Genomic DNA, 7,181 nt, shown 5'->3' with positions numbered 1-7,181 from the left:
AATTTTAAAACCATTAGTGGTTACTTTATTGGTTATCCAGCAAAACCCAAAGGGTATAGGTTTTACTGTCCTATACATAGTACGAAAATTGTTGAAACCGGTAATGCTAGATTCCTTGAAAATTGTAAAATCAGTGGGAGTGATAAACCACAAAATGCGATTATTCAAGAAGTTAGGGTACAAGTCCCACTACCCATAACTTTTAAAGAAAATGTTGTTCCTGCAGTTGTACAATCATTTGACAACGTTGAACAAGTTATTGATCAATCACTCCATGATGAGATTATCACCAATGAACCAATTATGAAAGAATCACAAGGAATAACATTAAGGAGGTCTCAAAAAGAACGTAGATCTGCTATTTTAGATGATTATGTGGTTTATTTACAAGAATCTGATTTTGATATAGGGACAAGTAAGGACCCGGTTTCATTTTCACAAGCCATTGAAGGTAATAATTCTGTTAAATGAATTGATGCCATGAATGATGAGTTGAAATCAATAGACCAAAATAAAGTATGGGATATCGTTGAATTGCCTAAGGATATAAGATAGTCGGGTGTAAATGGGTCTTCAAGACCATGCGCGACTCAAACAGCAATATCGAACGATATAAAGCTAGACTCATGGCCAAAGGTTTTACTCAGAAATGAGGCATTGATTATAAGGAGACATTCTCTCATGTATCCAAAAAGGACTCACTTAGAATTATTATGGCTTTGGTAGCTCATTATGATTTAGAGTTGCATCAAATGGATGTGAAAACTGCTTTTCTGAATGGGAATTTAGAAAATGCAGTATATATGGATCAACCTGAAAGTTTTTTATTAAAGGAAAAAGAGCACATGGTTTGCAAATTAAAGCTTCAAGACAATGGTATCTTAAGTTCAATGATACTATTACTTCATTCGGTTTTAAGGAAAACACTGTTGATCGGTGTATATACTTGAAGGTTAGTGGGAGCAAGGTTCTATTTATGATTCTATATGTCGACGACATATTGCTTGCCAGTAGTGATCTTGGTTTGTTGCACGAAACCAATGAATTTCTCTCTAAAAACTTTGAAATGAAAGATATGGGTAATGCAACTTATGTGATAGGAATATAAATATTTTGAGATCGATCACATGGGCTGTTAGGATTGTCTCAAAAACAATATATTGAAAGAGTTTTAGAGAGATTTGGCATGGAGAACTGTTCAACTAATGTTGCTCCACTTCAAAAATGGGACAAGTTTAGTCTCATGCAATGCCCTCAGAATGAATGGGAACGTAAACAAATGGAAAGAATTCCTTATGCTTCTGCTGTAAGAAGCTTGATGTATGCGCATACATGCACTAGGCCAGACATTAGTTTTGCAGTTTGTATGCTGGGCAGATACCAAAGCAATCCTGGAATTGATCATTGGAAAGCTGCGAAGAAAGTGATGAGGTGCTTGCAAGGAACAAAAAATTATATGCTCGCTTTTAAAAGGTCTAATCATTTAGAAGTGATTGGCTACTCCAATTCAGACTTTGCCGGATGTGTTGATAGTAGAAAATCAACTTTTGGTTATCTATTTTTATTAGTTGGAGGAGCAATTTCATGAAAAAGTGCAAAGCAGACCATCATTGCTTCATCCACGATCGAAGCTAAATTTGTGGCATGCTTTGAGGCCACAATTCATGGTTTATGGTTGCGAAACTTTATTTCAGGACTTGGAATTGTCGACACTATTGCCAAGCCGCTGAAAATTTATTGTGATAATTCTGCAGCTGTGTTTTTCTCCAAGAATGACAAATATTCTAATGGTGCTAAGCATATGAAGCTTAAATATTTTGCCGTTAAAGAAGAAGTTCAGAAACAACGAGTGTCTATAGAACATATTACTACAACGCTTATGATTGCAAATCCATTAACAAAAAGGTAACCACCAAAGACCTTTAAGGAACGCGTTAGCAAAATGGGTCTTACTTGTAACCAATTGTGCCCGTAATGTTTATGGATAGCATAATGTTTGTTTATGTTATTAGACTGATGTGAGTTTTAAAGAGTACTCGTAGGCGCACGAATCGTTTACAATATAGCGTTATGCAAGTGCGAGGTCGAATCTACAGGGAAATGGTCAAAAGTTAGTGTTTTGCTTAATCAACCTCATTCTAACCTAGTTCCAAGAGTTTGAGAGTTAAACATGCACAGAAAATGCTAAGTTAAAGAGGAAGAAATGAAATATGTAAAAAGGGACTAAGACTAAGGAATTCACCAAACCAAATCCAACAACTCACACTCTTGGTTTTCACTTGAACACCCAAAGAACATTAAGCTTAGTGTGTCATTCAAGTTTCTTGATCATAAACCTTAGAACCATAAAATGAATCCAACTCAAAGATAAATCACAAAGAGTACCCATTTGAAATCAAATCATCCATTGTATCCATTCAAAGAATAAATCACAATAGATATTATCTTTCAGACCGATAAAACAATGTATCCATCGGTTGAAACACATTAAATGTCCTATTTCTACCACCAACCACATTCATTACAAAAGATAAAGCATTAAATGAATGGAACTTGAACAACATAATGATATAGCATTAAATGTACAAGTAGTACTACAAGAGTGTGAGTGTCATCAATGGAGATGTTTCATCCTCATTCTTAGTTGAGAGTTCTAGCCTCCCATGACTAAGAACACCACAAAAATTTGAAGAACAAACATAAAAATAGAAGAAAAGCTTTACAAAGAGAAGTATCTAAAGAAAAGAGCTACTGAAATAAACTAAAAACTGGATGAAATTAAACCTAGCTACTGCTCTGAGAACTCTCTCTAACAAGGAGGCATGGCTATGGCTTTATAGAAGAAAATTAGGGTTAGAAACCCATGTAAAATGACTCCTCTAACCCCCTTTAGGGTTCCTCTCTTGCTAGAGATAACCAAGGTCATGAAACCAGCGTGTTCTGCTGCGAAAATCAGAGGGAGAACTGCTTTTTGTCATGGAGAAGCTCCTGATTGGGCGTTCTGGCGCGCTTCTGCAACAGTCAGTTCTGGAAAAAATCGATCGATCGAATTCAAAATTCGATCGATCGACTTTTGAGTTCGATCGATCGATTTTTCGGGACTTCCAAATTTCCAAGCATTTCCACATGAAATTTTGTCATTCCTCTCTTATTGACCTATAAAACACAAAAACTAACAAAAACATCAGAAAATAGCAAAGCTAAAGGTCTAATTAATGTAAATCAAGGGGTCCAAATATACAATATTTGGTACTCATTAAGACACTTTTGAGATCTCATTAAATATGTTTATGATTTTTCTCGTTTATCCATTTTGTACGTACATATAAGATTGGATGAATGGCAACAAGAATAGTCTTTTACAAAATACATTTTTGTTGGACCATTTTGGACACTTTTCATTTATGAACCATGATTGAACAAGTTGCTAGTGTTGTGGTACATGGAAGGGACTATGTCGCCTTTAGATGTACAACTGTCTAGTATGTTGTTTGATTATGGCATTTATGTTGACCAAATTGAAGTAAGGATGGATTAAATTTTTGTGCGTCTAATGTTAACCTTATTGAGTCAAATAGTATCAGTCATATGGGCCAAGCGGGAGAATGTAAGAATTTAATGTCCCACATGAAATGGCACATAAGATAATTTATTAGACTCTTAATGTTGGTTAATTAATCCTCCTTATTTAATTGTTGGTTAATGGTTAATTAATATACCTTAATAAAGTGTTGGTTAATTAACTACGAGAAGTTAATGTTTCTTATTAATTCTAATTTTGATGTGAAGTAGAATTAATGGTGATAAAAAAAAAAAAAAAAAAAAAAAAAAAAAAAAAAAAGAAAGAAAGAAAAGGAAACCGGTCCTCTCTCTACTCTATAACATGTACAATATCCATCAGCTTTGTATATCTAAAGAGGGTCAAGTGAGAGAAACTATTTCCTAGTGTTTGAGCTTTGAAAAAGACTTTTAATGCTATGGATTCTGGTATGTTTCTTTTATTATATTTATTGTGAAAATCATGATAGTTAAAATCTTGGAAGTTATAATAAATATTATGTACATCACATTTAACAATTTATCCCTTATCCTTCCAAAAATATAGCCTCAGCTCCTTCACCGCCGCCATTTTGCCTACTTCGTTTGGATTTGACTTAGGTCTCAGTTTTGTTTTGTTTTTGTATTTTTTTTTTAAGCCCGATCTATCATCATCAGTAAGCCCCGCCACCAACACACCCTTCCACCATCTCTGCCGACCTCCTCGCAACCCGTAGCCGCCTTACGCTCATCATTGTGGCTTTCATGCACCTCCTCGTGGTTTTCACGCGCCGGCACATGGACCTCACACATGGGAGCATGAATCCCATGTGCCACCACGTTGCCTCCGCCTCTGCATTTGATGCTGCTTATTTTTGGGCTTAGATTTTTATTTATGTTCTTTTTCTATATTTATGTAACCTAGGTTGTGTTTATGTTGTTCTTTTTCTGTATTTGTTTTGTATTCATGTTTTTTCTTTTTGTGTGCTGCTTGTGGGTTTGAATCTCTGTGGCCTTTTGTGGTCTCATATGTTAAAAGGAGATTCTTTGTTTCTGGAGTTTGTTCTCCTTGATGATAGATCCAGTTCCGCATTCTGTTGTGCCTGCCCCCTCAATCTCCTCTTGGTGATTGTTGTCCTTACCTAGGAAAGGTAGAAATAGGGTTGAAGGCTATTGCGAAGGTCATGTCCCTATATGTGCCCCTTTTAGGCGGTCGGGTAGGGTTTAAAGGTCTTGTGAAGGTTATGCCCCTACCTGTGTTTCCTATTTTGGTGATTTAGTCGCTATATGCAGCCCATTTTTTTGGCTTTTGCCCAAGATATAGAAGCCCAAGTCTCTTGTAGTTACTTAGGATCATTATTAGACCCATTGCCTATTTTCTGTTTACAATTTCATTACTGTTTGTTCTATTTGAGCCTATTGTTGGGGAACATATTTCTTTTGACTCTTTTGTTTCGTTGTAGCCCATCTTTTTCGGTAATAGAATATTCTTACAATATATATATATATATATATTTGGATGTCGTCTCTCTTTTGGAACTCTATTATAGAAGGGCCATAATTTAGATTCTGGATGTATGTTTCATATGGTCCTATCTAATCTTAAATGGGCCTCATTCTTGGATCCCCGAAACGTGTTGTTTTCATGCCCCATAACAATGATAATTATAACGAAAATAAACTAAATGAATATGAAAAATAAACGTAATTGCTAATTCGTTAATTTTTTTTTTTTTTTTTTAAGGCCAATCTTTGCCGGCCAACTTGTTCAATCAATTGCACTTTGTAAAAGTATTAAACAAAGTTCCCCCCACCTTGTTTTAATACTCTCCAAGTATAACACAAAGACTCTTAATTACAACCTTTCAGAATTTTAAATATAATGTTGGTATGAATGGCTTGAAAGTGACAACTTCTTTTATGTTCCTAACGTGGTTCACTTGGCCAATTTATTTCATTAACTTGTTCCTATCCTATGGTCATTTGTACTAAGAATCTAAGAGTCTATTTGAGCTTTCCATTTCAAATAGATATGTTCTTGCGAGACCAATTAGATATCTTGTAATTATGATGATAGATATTCTTCAAAATATAATAAAAATAATAATAATAATTATGATGATAGATATGTTTATCCCACGTCATTTGCGATCACACGCGCTTTCGTCGATTTGCACTTATTTTGACAGCAAGAAGGCGTTTTGATAAACCTTGACAACCCCGACAGAAAAGAGAAGCGCCCATACCCACTCGCACGTCTACATTCGCTCGCCGAGTGAGATTGCCCAGTCATTGAGTCGAGTTCCTCCGCAAAAAGCAAACTCTGAGATCTGATCTCTCTCTCTCTCTCTCTCTCTCTCTCTCCCTACATGTGCGCAATTTATTTCCTTTTATAGTTTTATAGAAGGGGAATAAACCGAACCACTCTAACCCAGATCTTTCCCCGTCAAGTCTAGGACTCTTCCCGTACCAGAATCAGACGCACTTCGTTAATCGATTCAAACCCAGTAAGCTTTCTGCCTTCTGCGCTTGTTTTGTGGGTTTTGGGCAAATTTTTGTTTTTACTGCTGGATCTGGTTGAATCGGCATTTCTGGGTGAGGTTGATTTTCTGGTTTTGATGCCGAATGGTTTGAATTTGATGGTTCAATCTGTGTTTTTGACGTGGTGGATTGATTATTTGTCCTTGTTTGAGAAAAAAAAAAAAAGGGTAAATTTGATAAGCAATAGAGCTTTGGCAATGCAAAATGCGGTTTTGCATTGGTCTTTGTCCCAGATCTGCGAGTTCCACTTCAGTGAGTGGCTCAGAGAAAGTGTCATTTTCTTCATTGCTCGGATTTCAATTCATTGAGGGACGTGAACGTCGTATAGATCAATTATATTGCTAACTCCTCGTTTTAATCTGCATTTAATATTTGACTTTACTTATCAAAAAAAAATCTGCATTTAATATTCGACTCTATCTTTTCTTCTTGGACCAATCATTTTGTTGCTTGGTTGTCGATATACTGGATGCAGTTGTGGTTGGTTAACCTCAACTAGCTTTAGTGCTTATTCTTGCTTTTCATTTTTTATATGCACTATTGGTTCATAGATTTTGACTCAAGACACGGATTGAAATCTTGGGAGACAAGTTTGCGACTTGCTATTGAACTTTATTGGTATAATAATTTACCATGGTAATATGAGGGTGCTTGTTTAGGAGAGGAACTATACATAGATATTAACTAATTCGTTTTCCTAACTAGTGATATGTGAAAAATTATTTCCACAATTGTTTTATATCTTTTCAGCTCCTCAGATTTGAGATGGATTGGGTTTCTTATATTGTCTCATTAGTTATAGATTTTTATTTCTCGGTGCTGTTATGTCCTGTATGACTTTGTTGAACTCAGAAGTTCAGGAAGTCTGATATAATTTTGTGAACTTGAGCGTTTTCTCGGCATTTTGATTTCTGATGTTTTCAATCAAGCATCATGACTAAGAGCTCTTTTCAATTCTTGGTGAAGTAGTTTACATTCTTTGATCAAAGCGTAGAAGCAAAAGCTTAACTAACTCTTCCATACAATGCCTGTATGCTTTACAAAGTTAGCTAATGGTTCTTTGGTTGTAATTTTACAGGTCTACTGTTCTCTGTGATTCTTCT

General features: G+C 35.5%; 1 protein-coding gene across 1 annotated transcript in view; it reads left to right on the top strand.

Annotated features, from left to right (window-relative positions):
• The first annotated feature begins 5,743 nt into the window (after window positions 1–5,743).
• Window positions 5,744–7,181, top strand: part of LOC133873796 (probable methyltransferase PMT3) — a 6,829-nt gene continuing 5,391 nt past the window's right edge. The window contains exons 1-2 of the mRNA XM_062311567.1: window positions 5,744–6,044; window positions 7,157–7,181. The exon at window positions 7,157–7,181 is cut by the window's right edge and continues 419 nt beyond it. The gene's annotated coding sequence lies outside the window, so the exon portion shown is untranslated. The remainder of the gene's footprint in view (window positions 6,045–7,156) is intronic.

This window comes from Alnus glutinosa, chromosome 1, assembly GCF_958979055.1.
Source record: "Alnus glutinosa chromosome 1, dhAlnGlut1.1, whole genome shotgun sequence".
In the NCBI taxonomy this organism is placed as follows: domain Eukaryota; kingdom Viridiplantae; phylum Streptophyta; class Magnoliopsida; order Fagales; family Betulaceae; genus Alnus; species Alnus glutinosa.
The sequence above is the reverse complement of the archived record's forward strand: the minus strand, read 5'-3'. Positions and strand labels throughout refer to the sequence as shown.